At 38.8% G+C, this 13,377-nt stretch overlaps 1 protein-coding gene across 1 annotated transcript in view; it reads left to right on the top strand.

The window, feature by feature from the left end:
• The window catches only part of cdh22 (cadherin 22), a 219,525-nt gene that overhangs the window by 45,546 nt on the left and 160,602 nt on the right, over positions 1 to 13,377 (top strand). Inside the window, exon 2 of the mRNA XM_004068783.4 lies at positions 5,634 to 5,712. The gene's annotated coding sequence lies outside the window, so the exon portion shown is untranslated. The remainder of the gene's footprint in view (positions 1 to 5,633; positions 5,713 to 13,377) is intronic.

The raw sequence follows: 13,377 nt of genomic DNA on the forward strand, positions 1-13,377 counted from the left end.
AAGAGGTGTTTAACATGCTCACTTCTGATTACCATAGAAATGAAGATCCAGACAGACACAGACCAATTACGGCTAACTGAGGAAGTCTGGTTCCAACATGGTGATGGCCGTATCGCAGAAAAATGGCGACTGAATTGACTTCATTTGGTTGGAACCGGAAGGAAGGATGTCACACTCACTCCGTCCAGTTCACTTATATAGTCAATGGTTGAGAGTGACATAGCATCAAGAGATGGACTACATCTGAGGAAACGTTTTGCTTTGTTGGAAACGTATGATGAACAGTTTCTCGGTACAGCCAAATGTAGGAATGAATTTGGCTTTTCTCTTTGCTTTTCTTGTCTTTCTCTGTTGTTTGAACACGCCTGACTTGTTGGCTTCCTCAATCCATGACTTCCAGCTCTCATTGGAGTGATTTGTGGCTGAATGTGATTAAACTTGGATATGAATCAGTACCTCCAACTGAGACAAATGTTAGTTGAAAACAGAGTGAAAGTCCGCTATGGGTTAGAAAGGAGTCACTTCCCTGGGTGGAGGAGTTTAAGGATTGTTCACAAGTTCACAAGTTAGGAAATGATTGAGTATAAGATTGACCGGATTCTTTCATTGTAGTGAAAACTTGAGCTGAGTCAGAAGACAAAGATTCCAAAATATCAAGCAATCTATGTGCCTACCCTCACCCACAGTCACGAGTTACTGTATGTCTATGCAGACTCAGGCTATGGAAATCAGATCCGTCTGGGTCTCTCTTAGAGGCAGGGAACAAAGCTAAGTCATTTGTTTGGAGTCAAATAAATGATTTGTAGAGAAGGAATTACTTGCACGCAGCAAACCTAGATGGACATTCACCTGTACAGTTTGAAAGTCAGTGCAAAAAATTAGCAAATATAAACTTCTGCATTGTAAAAAAAAAAACACACTAATAGCAAACTTCAAACCCCTAAAGCTTGTGAGTTTTGCAACTCAAAGTGTCACTTGTTCAAAAAATAAAAGGTGGAAGGAAAGTGGGAATAAGAAAAGGGTAAAATAAAAGAGAAGAGAAGAGAAGAGGAGGGACCAGAAAAGACAGTCGTGAGAGGAGGTGCTGGGCCTCGGGGATTCCTGTGTGTTTATCCTCTTCTGCAGAAGGCTTCTGAAGCACTACCTCAAGAAAAGACTTAAAAGCAGGGTGGCTGCTGCTCTGCGCTGATCTGTTAATACCAACCGATACTGAAGGCTCCACCACGCTACTCAGAAGGTGGAGCTGCACAGTCTAAGTGTGTGTTTTTCCATGTGTTCAAGGATCATATCATATTTTAGCAGACGATTTTCCTTCCCCAGTCTTGGCTTTTCCTGTTTTACCTGGAGATGTGAAGTTACCAAAGTGATTAAAAGATTAGATTGGGCCATCGTGTGTCAATATTGTCACCTCAAGGGTGGGGCTTAGAGGTGGGAGGAGTATCTGCACACTATCCTCTTTTTGTGAAGATGCTGTATAAATAGCCTTGCCCCTCCTGGGAATCTGTGTAAAACGCCCCCAGATGCTCAGAATGCAGCAAAAATATACACACTGGGAGGCGGAAAATCTGCATAGGATTTAGGATGGTGCTTCTCAGAGGACCGTGTCATTTGCTCTCAGGGGGTCCTTATGATTAACTCTACGACTGTAATGGGAGGTAATGACGTAATGATGTGAGAAACTAGACATTTATATATCTAGGTGGCCTCTTTTAAATGTTAACCACTGCTTTAATGCTGATGTGATGATTTTTGACAATACCCATAGTCTCACCCATTGTCATTTTAACCCATTACAGTCCCACTCCAACTATGTTTTTATCAATTGTATTATTTCTCCCAGTGGCTTATTTATGAGGATTATGCTGTTTCTGGCCAAAATCAGAAATTCTGTCATTTTTCTTGGACAGTTTTTGCAGAGTGACCTGAGTTGTAGACGGGACAGTATTTATGGAAGTATTACTTAAATTTTACTCAGTTTCGCGTGATTTTTGCGAGATGCATTTAATTTGTGGCTTTCCACATATGTCTAGCGAACTTTTCATACATGTTACACAGATGTATACCTTTTAGATCACATATACGATGCACATAACACTAATGAAATGCACAGAAATAGTGCAACAATCCCACACTGCACATGTTCTACGCTGATTTACATGTCTTTTGTGTGGTTTATTTGCATTTCTTCCGTGGTTTTAACATGTTTTTTTTTTTACTTTATTCATCCCACAATGGGAAATTCTTCTCCGCATTTAACCTATTCCCTGGGGGAGCGGTGAGCTGCAGCTGAACCGCACTCGGGAGGCAGTAGCATTGAGGGTCTTGCCCAAGGACCCCCACTGGGTGATGTTAATTGATTCCTCCGGGAATTGAACACTGGATTCCTGCGTGGCAGCCCTTTACCCTTTACCCTTTACCTTACCAACTTACCACATTTTATGAAAAGACCACAAATTCTATCACTTTTTCCACATCTATGCAGGTTTGACCCATCCATACGTGCAATATGTGCAAAATGTTCATAGTGGCTGTGTGACATGACCTTAACCTTTCACCTTGTCTGTGCAAAAATGATGTAAACAACGAAAATACTGACTACACGGATTAAAAATAAAATTAATAGAGACCTGGGAAGTAGATCACATTTTTTGATCAATATTATCTCAAGGCTGAGGTGTTTTGGCCAAGGCCCAGTTGAGACAATCTGCAATGTCATTGAGTAAAGTCACAAACACATGCTAAGACAAAGTGATGAGTTTTTTATTTGTATATTCATCTCAGGTCCTAGACTGAAGACATTTTTCTAAGGAGAGGTTTTGTCTTGATGCACAAACTCCAAATGGTTTAATCAAACGAGTTTGTACACATCAGAATGTCCTTGGATCGCCTTACTGACCTCTCCATGCTTCTGATGGGAGGCTGCTGTGACTAATATGCTGCCCAGTGATATGCAGACCGACATAAGCAATACCGAGAGTCGAGACATCACACTTGAGTGCGACTGAGTGCAGTTTACTTTTGTTTAAATAAAATTTATGTCAGGTTGAATGCCTCTTCTACACTTGCTAGGCTTGTAATCTTCAATAACAGCCTTTCAGAATGACATGGTAAATCATGCATGCCATATTGGCTAAGATACACTGTAATGACAGCGTAAACATCACATACTTCACCATGGTATAGGATTTTTTTTTGTGTGCAAAATACAAGTGCGGTTTGCTATTTTTAAGTTGTCAAGCTTAAAATATTTTGTAAATGAAGAAGTTCAAATGGTAAGACAATTTCCTATGTACTTTCCTATGCACTGCACTACTTTTAAAGCATTCAGATTAGGCCATTTTTAGCCAAAATTTTAAAAACCTGTGTCTTGGGCAGGGGTGTAGTAGTGAGTGAAGTGGTTCTGATGCTGAGTGCTGTGGAGGTATGTCGGCTACCTCTGACCCTCTGACTACAACCGGACACAAAGCTGCTAATTCACATGCAGGTTGACTATGGAAGCCCCGAGTCATTGAGCTTGTCCACTTGTCTGGTGAGAAAAAATGGTGTCAAAAACCAAAGAGCACATGGATGTGATGTAGCTCCTCTGCTTCTCCAGGTGGTAAAGTGCACTGAGTGCTGCGGCCACAGTGTCGTCTGTGGATCTGAAGCTAGATAGCAGGATTGATGTATTGTGACTCCAGAACAGTATTTTATTAAAGGTGATATGCCCACGCGATAATGCAGGTTAACGCCTTAGATAACACCAGCGTCTATCAGTTTACTTTTGGAAGTACAAAAACAGAACATTTAGTACACAAAACAGGCCTTTTACAAGGACTCAGTGAGGAAGGAGAAGGGATATGGCCTGCTTGCCAAATGCTGTAGATGAACCAGGAGAATTGGACAATCCACTCAACACGGGTGCTTCCGGGAGTCGAGTTGAGGGGGAGACACAGTGGAGACGCAACAGAGTCAATGTAAACTAAGTCATGGGCGTGAGACAGACTCGCCACACAACGCAATGGAGATGCACCACAGACGACGCTCTGGATTATAAGGCGCGCTGTTTTCTGAAAACAATTAAGGATTTTAAGCGCACCTTATAGTGCGGAAAACTCATAACTCAGCACCTTAAGGCAGATATCATTTATTATTTCCAATCATTAGTGTTATTGGCTATTTTCCTTGTTTTTTGTGTGGTACTTTTTGAATTTTATTTATAAACTTTAGCCATATTTACATCTATAAAAATAAAAATATTTGTCCATACATGACCTGGACAGCACACACACTAGATGAAGCTTTAAATAGTTTTCTAAATTCTGGAGGTTGTTGTTGCACTCAGAAGAGTTGACTTATAATGCGGACAAGGAAACCCTTTGTTATACAAGAGATAAGGATAAAGTTTTATGTGATTAGACAGAAGTTAGGTGGTAATTAGCAGTCAAAGCAGCTCTGGAACCTCAGGGGAACCCTGACATTTCTGTGTTTGTGTTTTGGACCCTGCTGATTGGGTTGCGTCAGGTAATTAAGTGAGGATTGGAGACTGCGCCTCTCCCACTGCATTATTCTTTCGAAAGCATCCTCCATCACTCTCAGCTTTGTACCAAGTATCATCATAGCAGTCTACGACCTTTTTTAATTTATATTTTTATACTGGTATCTGCTTAAAAAGTCCAAAAGGTTAAAATTTGTTGTTGGTTTTTTACTTCTGCTTTTCATCCTTTTTTTTTTAAAATCTTGTCCACAACTTTCATTTTTTTGTTTTTAATGTTCCATTAGTAAATTGTCTCCTTCCTCCATTTGTCCCTAAACTCATCTATTAAAAGTCTGACTGGGGAATGCCATAACAAAGAAATTCACTTGAGGGCATGTTATACTTTGATGAGATAAAAAAAAGTGGCAACAAACAGAGGAAAGAGAATTTCTGGATGACACTGAGGAGACAACCTGAAGGACTTTAGAGCAATTATTCACAAAAGCTATTCCAGCTGGTTTGTGGACAACAAGCATGTTATTTGCATGTAGAGTTGATGGTTTAAGCAACCCAGCTTCCAATCACTAAAAAAAAAGGAAAAAAAAAGAGGAGAATAAGCAGTGAGTTGACAAACATAGGGGATTATTTCTTAAGCTGTTATCCACTTTCATGCATGCATTGCTATGTAGGATTCTGCTGCATCCACACCCTATTGATAGAGCTACAAATAAAACTTAACATGATCAGGGCTTTAGAAACATTTTCCAACTTCCTTATTTTGCATGCATACAACATTGGAAAAACGAAAAATTAGAAGGTTGAGTCTGACTCAAAAAAGGGAAAAATATTGATGAGAGCAAAAGAGTCTGGTTGAATAAATGTGTTAATGTGATCCATCGCTATTAAACCCTGGGATTTGACTTATTCAAATGCAAAAGATAAGGGTGTTACATTTGGGATAAATCAAAGTTGATTGGAATAATAAAATAGTTGTGAGCTTAAGTGAAAAGGTCAAAGAATGCGTGTGTGTGGCGGAGGATCCAGGAGTGTGTCTGTGTGTTGGGGAGCATGTGTGAAAGTAAGCATGAGATTGTCATTTTAAAAATTTAACTATAGGAAAAGAATGTAATAACATCTAATAATAACACTGTCCTTTTTTGTGTGTGTTCATTATCAGGCTGTAAAAAGAGACAAATGTGGGGTGCAATGGAACAGCCAAGCCACTGTAGGAAGACCAATCATCTGCCAGCCTCAAAGTAAGTGTGCTAATACCAGACATAGTTGTACTTGGGTAAACCATGCATAATCTTGTGTACAGAATAGACTAAAAAGTAAATATACACAGACATAAAGTTCTGCTCTAATGTGTGTTTGCATGAAGTGATCAAGAAGAACCATATAGTGTTTGTCACAATACACACAAAGACACACTGCAATGTGTTTTTGGTGTTTTTAGACATTTTATATCATACACTATATCACCAAAAGTATTGGCTCACCTGCCTTGCCTCACATATGAACAGAAGTGGCATCCTATTCCTAACCCATAGAGTTCAGTATGATGTCAGTCCACCTTTTGCAGCTACTACAGCTTCAACTCTTCTGGGAAGGCTGTCCATAAGGAGTTTGTTCATAGGACTTTTGGGCCATTCTTCTAAAATTGGATTAGTGAGGTCACACACTGATATTGTTGGAGAAGGCCTGGCTTTCAGTCTCCGAACTAATTTATCCCAAAGGTGTTATATGGGGTTCAGGTCAGGACTCTGTTCAGGCCAGTCGAGTTAATCCACACCAGACTATGTCGTTCATGTCTTTATGGACCTTGCTTTGTGCACTGGTGCACAATCATGTTGGAAGGACCCTGTTTCAAACTGTTCCTACAAGGTTGGGAGCATGGAATTGTCCAAAATGTTTTGGTATCCTGAAGCATTCAGAGTTCCTTTCACTGGAACTAAGGGGCCAAGATCAAGTCCTGAAAAGAACCCCACACCATAATTCCTCCTGCACCAAATTTTACACTTGGACCAATGCTGTCCCAAATGTACCGTTCTCCTGGCAACCTCCAAACCCGGACCCGTCCATCAGATTGTCAGATATAATAGTGTGATCCATCACTCCTGAGCGTCTCCACTGCTCTAGAGTCCAGTGGCGGTGTGGTTTACACCACTGCATCTGACACTTGGTGACATGTGGCTTGGATGCAGCTGCTCGGCCATGGAAACCCATTCCATTCAGCTCTCTGCGTACTGTACTTGGGCTAATCTGAAGGTCACATGAAATTTGAAGCTCTGCAGCAATTGAATGTGCAGAAGGTCTGCGATCTCTTTGGTGGTCTGCCACTTGGTGGCTGAGTTGCTGTTGTTCCCAAAGTCTTCCATTTTGGTTATGATAGAGCTGACAGTTGATTGTGGGATATTTAGGAACGAGGAAATTTCACAACTGGATTTGTTGCACAGGTAGCATCCTAAGACAGTTCCACACTGGAATTCACTGAGCTTCTGAGAGCTTCCCATTCTTTCACAAATGTTTGTCTGCATGAGTGATTGATTTTTATACACCTCTGGGCGGGCCAAGTGATGAGGACACCTCATTGTGATTATTTGGATGGGCAAGTGAATACATTTGGGAATGTAATGCATTAAAACACAAACAAACAAAAACAGGAAATACTCCAAGGATGTTGATTTTTGTACATGTTCTGCAGAAATTCACTTCAGCCTTTAGTAGTCTCAGTGCACCATAATTTCTTTCAATTTATTGTATTTATTTATAGTCAGATGAGTGACACACACAAATGACAAGCGCAATAAATATAAGATATTTTATTGAATTATCAACACATAATTTGCTCTGATTCTTAATCTGTGAATAAATTAAGAATAGTGCTTTGAAACTCATGAAATCATCAATCCAGCTGATTTTCTCCATCCGTGACCATCAACTTAGTGTGGAGAATCATTGCAGAAGACCATGATTTGCTGTACGCTGCAGCCTCTTGTATCCTGTCTTCATCTGGTGTGCATCATGACGTCCAATGGGTTCAGCTAGATGTTGAAAATATGGGCCGACAACTTGTTCTGATACAGCTGACTGCTGTCACAGAAATGCAGAATTGTCTTTGCTAACCTCTTTCGCTGTTGCTGCTCCTCACAGCCTCTCCACAGGGTGGAGTCTTGCAAAAACTGAGGAGGTTCGTAGCTGTGAGCTTGTTGTACAGTCGACAGTCAGTATTGGAATGAGCAGCAGTGATCGGCTGCAGCTGTTGACAGCGAGAGGTGATCCGCGCTTCAGCGGGAACAGAACTGTTTGAATGGGAGGCGGTGTTGATGGCGATTAGAGCACCAGATTGTGAGCTAAATGACAGTGATTGCCAGAGAACAGCGGTGATATTTTTTTTATATTAATAATATTTTATATTATATTAATAAAATTAATAAAGCTTTCTGCTTTGGTTTGTATTTAACCTGTTTTCAGGATTTCAATTGACTGGAGCCTTTTGTATCATCTTTTGTGTTGTTCTTTCATCATAAACATTGAACATTTTTTTTAATGTTTTTAAATAAAAACCTTATAAAATGTATGTTTGGTGTTAGAAATGATGTTAAAGTTTTTGTACTTTCAAAATTTAACTTATGTTATATATGGAAGAAAAAAAATGGCGGCCAAAGTTTTCGCATGGGCACTCCTCCTCAAATCTAAAATAAAGTGTTTATTTGGAAAATAGAAGTTTTAATTTTAAAACATGGACCTGCTTCCTGGTACTCTGTCTTTTTCTCTGCAAAGCTGACACATCAACAAACTGGAAATATATATATATATTATATACGTATATATACGGTATATATATATACGGTGTATATATATATATATATATATATATATATATATATATATATATATATATATATATATATATATATATATATATATATATATATATATATATATATATATAGTATATTTTATATAGTATATTTTTTTAAGTCAGCACTCCCAAATGCGGAAAACCAACATGCATGTGTTCTCAGCATAGCCCTAAATTGTTCACCTTTAGTACTACAAAACTGTTGTCAGTTATAAATATCTTTCCACATTTTTATCATTTTAAAGTCTGAAATGTTTGTGCTTTTTCAGTAAGAGAGCCTTTTGGCCCTACTTTATAAAATGCTACTTAGTTCAGTGTGCTGGGTGTATCATAGTGCAGACCTAGGGCTATCTGTGGGGAAGCTGGAACTGCTCCCCGATGGCTCTAGGCCAGGAAAAAATGTTTTTTTTTCTTCTTATAATTTGCATGGAATATCTTGAGCTTTTTTGGTAGCATCCAAACGCTTCCCTCGCACTATAAAGGCTAAGGACAAAAAAGAGGTTTAAAAATATTTACCATGTGCCTTGTGGCCTTTTAGGCAAACAGTATTTCTACTGTTATCAGAAAGCTCTCTTATTCTTCCTTAGTAATAAAGCACCTCCAAATGAACGGCACTATTATATGCTGCCATATTTCATAGATCATTCCTGGGATGAGTCTTTTTTTTAAAATCTTTTCACCACTGCAGAAATCCATAAGTTAAAGCTCCACATTCATATGTTAAATGTAAATAACTGTCGAATTAAAACACAATTCTGCACAAATTAATACTTTTTGCACAACTTTGGAACAAAATATGAAAATAACCTTTAGTTTTCTTTCTTTCGATAATGTAATAATAATAATAATCGGCATTTATTTACTACAACTATTTACAATAATAATAACTTATTTTGACATCAAAATGAGGTAGAAATAGAATCCCAGACAGTGTAACATCATTTTTAAATGATGAATTTAGCTCAAAAAAAGATATTGATTTAAAAAAAAAAGAGCTGAAAGAAGAAAAAAAAAGAATCCACAAACCTTCCTCAGTTCTGTTTTACAGATGAAATGCTATACTGTGGGTACGAGCTTGCACTCAAATTTGTTGAATAGAATTTTTTTTTTTCCCTGCGTTTTGTTTTCCCGCCCCATAAGGGATATGCAGTTTAGAAAAGATGAAGTAGCAAAAAAGTATGTCACTGGTACCAAGCCAGGAGAAGGTATTAGTAGCTTTAAATCCTTCGGCGCTGATCAAACCCAGACTCAGCGCGTGCACTGAGAAACTGGTTCTTTGTGCATGCACTAACACACACCAATACACACACAAACCTCGTGCTTTGATGACAATAACTTGTTACACTTACAGTGACCTTTGTGCTGCACTTTACAGTCCACATGACAGTTGGCTGTCGTTCTACCATCTGTGTAGCTGTACGGAGCTTTAATGCCCCTCTGTTTCTTTTCTTCTGCAGATAACATTTTGACACTCTTACCTACTATTTTTGCTTCTCATAATTTATGCAATTCATTTTCGATTGATATTGATTACCGTGTATTTTAGAGTTATCATTTAAAGAAACAGGACAAGAAACAGGACAAATAAGATTGTCAAGATTTGGATGAACAACTAAGAATTTTAAAAAATTCAGACATGGATGTGCATGTTTAGAATTTTATTCTCCTCCAAAGATTTCTGCAAATCTCCCATTTTTAGCTGAGTGACATTTCAGAATAAAATATGCAACCTTTCAAAACATGTCAGTATTTATCAGTGCAAACACGCACATTCCTTTGCTGATTTCCCCCAGTCAGTGCCTGCGAGCCGTGCCTGTGTAAGTGTGTTAGACTTACTGAGTTCATTTGCTCATGCTTGTGAGCTCACATGCCTCCATATGGCTCATAATCCAAGAGACTGGCACACATCGGAGCACGGGGAGCCGGGGAATTCAGGGCCGTTTGACCACATTCATCAGAGCAAGGAAAGACAGTGAGAAGTCAGTCTTTAGCACATCACACAAAATAAAGCACTATTTTGGCTTTATTCAGCCAACAGCTGCCCTCATCAATGAAGATTCCACTGTGAAGACGATTCTTAGGGGCAATTTTTCACCAGCTTATGAGCAAGGGATTGAATGGTGGGATGTGCACCGTTATGAGACCAGCAGATGTTACACGGGGGAATCCATCTGCAGCACGAGTGACCAAGAGTGAAGGGATTTTAAATTGGCTCTGAAAAATTGGATTCTGACATACACGCAGATGTAAAAATTAGAGGACAAAAAGATTGATGCTGGGAAATTATAATCAGCACTTATTTATCAGCCTTATCATCTTTCTTCAGCCTATTAAGTTGATGACAAAGTCATGAAGCCACTGAATCTTTTTGTTCTTCAGCTCCTTGGGAATTATCATACAGTAATTTTGTCTCACAATTTTGTCTTGACGCCCTGTCACACTGCCACTACAAACATTTTCCACATATGAAATTTTGATTGTTCGTTATTAATGCGTGATTTAATCATTTCCTAAGTGTTTCTTGTTTTCGTCGATGTGCGCAGATGTCAATCGAAGGTTTCAGCTGTCGGGTCTTTACGTGAATTCAGTTTTGAGCTATTATATATTTTTGGTCGGTCTAGAATCACGGAGTTTATGCGTATTTTACACAGCTTACATGCAATTTTAACGTTAATTTAAGGCAATTATGCCGGCTAGGCGCATTTGCATACGTGGAACTGTCGGTCCACGTATTGTTTAACATACTTTTCACACATGTACTACAGATGTATAATTTCTGTATGTATATGTATAACTACAGATGTATATCGCATGTACGGCATACATTTCACATTAAAATGTCATAATTGATGCACAAATCACTAATGAATCACTACTAAACAGCGCAATAATTACCCAGGTTTTATGTTTTCACATTAATTTACGTCTTCTCTGCGTGGTTTAATTGTACTTCTGTGATTTTACCGTGGTTCATTTGTGATACATATATGTAAATTTCACTTTTTCCACGTAATTTAACATATGAACAATTTCCATCTGTGCAATATGGGCAAAGTGTGACACGGCCTTCCAGCTACATACACATCGGGCATGTGTGGTGCATTCAAGGGCACGCTGACTTTTAACGCCCTTTGAGCATCTAGTGTTCACACAGGTCTGTGCATGTACTCACTTGGTGTGACATGTCAAAGCAGATGTATGAAAAACTTGGTGTCACATAATTCCAGCCAGGCACAAACCGCAATTATTCATTTCTCCTTCATGATCACAAAAGGACCACTACCAAATCCGATTCCCTTATGGTCAAAGTTCAGCTGGTTTAACTTCCAGTACGCATTGAATGGCCACACGATTTAAACCAAAAGCCCCAAAACAGACTTAAGAACTTGGGTAACGACACGTAAATGTGAGAGTTTTGATTGCGGAAGCCCAAAAACTCACATATTGACTGTGGTTTCTGGAGCGCACATTTCTGAGCCCGGTGTGAACGTAGCATCAAAGTCAGTTTGAAATTGCATTGAGTACTGTATGCGTTTAAATGATGTTTAAAACATTGTTTTGAGTTGTTTTCTGAAAAATATCAAGTGACATGATCTTTATTGTAGCTCTTAAAATAATGTCAACTTTACTTGTAAGAAAAGAAAATCAAACATAGATAACAATGTTACCCATGTAATAAAAACTTTTTGAGTTTTTTTAACCTAATCATTTAATACATTGACTCTAACTTGCAGCTTCAGATGGCAAATCCTATATAAAAAAAAAAATAACAATAAAAAAAATACTATCTGTTTGGTGCCTAAACCCTGTTATCCATCTCCAGGGATGCTGTGATTGTGTGGCAGATGGAAGAGGTGAGAAGCAACGGCACAACATACAGTAATCATTACAGTGGGCAAACTGCATTTGGCTGTGTATGTGTATATTCTCCCGACTGAAGCGATGGTTGGTCTTTGCGTTGGACGTTTATTGCAGCAGGTGGCGAGCAGTCAATCACACTCTGTGATAAATCCAGCTCCTGTTGTTTATTCAACTTTTATCTTTTAAGAAGTGACAGGCGAGCCTTTTGTTTCTGCCCCTGTAAACAGTGATGCTCGGGGTCGGTTCGCAAAGGGATGGAGGATTGTATATGGTTATAAGGAATTGAAAACAGTATTTTGTTGCACTTGATTTGAAAATTTGTCCTGTTGGCACAGAGCAGCACCACCAACCTTACATTATTGGTGCAACAAAAAGGGTTAGCAATATTGGAGCTATCCCGCCGTACAGTTTAGAGCCAGATGGACGCGGAAAACAACGACATTCATGGATCTAGTGGTCTACATGTGAACGCATCAAAATGCAGTGGAGCGGGAAGCTTATGGCTTGTCCAGTGTACTTTTTACATCATAAATGCACTTTTTTTCAATCAGCATTTTTTTTTATCTGCACCCGATTTACAACAACTTGAATAAAGAAATACTTAGAAATGCAACTTTAATCTTATTTTTATTTATATGTGTCCTAAATCATCAGAAAAATGCCACAAGATGAAGTTAAAAACACCACTTTTATCTGGGAAAGAAAATACACGATGAGGCAACGGCATGATAGATCCATTTTTTTAGACAGCGCTGCACCACATTGTCAGAGTAACAACCAAATCTTCTTTCTTAGCTTGTTTTACACTTTATACTGATTTCTTCGATTAATCTACTGTCCTTAGGCTGTCCTCTGAGATAAAGTTTCCAAGCAAAGACCACTTTGATGTTTCATAAAATTAAATTTCTTTACATTGAGTCTCTTTGAAGAGCGTTTCCTCTTCTGCCTGTCTTTGACTCCTATACCGTGCACGGGCTTTGCGTAAAAGAAAGATCCACAAACATGAGAATTTGGTTAGGCGCCTCAGATGTCGTTTAGTGAACTGAGCAAAAGGTTCTTTGAGCAAGCAAAGGGGTCTTTTAATGAACAGGCGCTTTATTGATCTCTGGAAAGAAAAAGAAAAAACAGTCGTTAATTATGGACGTGTGGGTGTTTAATTGAGGGAGGGAAGGAAGGTTTGCGCTTGGCGTGCTCA

This window comes from Oryzias latipes, chromosome 5, assembly GCF_002234675.1.
Source record: "Oryzias latipes chromosome 5, ASM223467v1".
Taxonomy (NCBI): Eukaryota; Metazoa; Chordata; class Actinopteri; order Beloniformes; family Adrianichthyidae; genus Oryzias; species Oryzias latipes.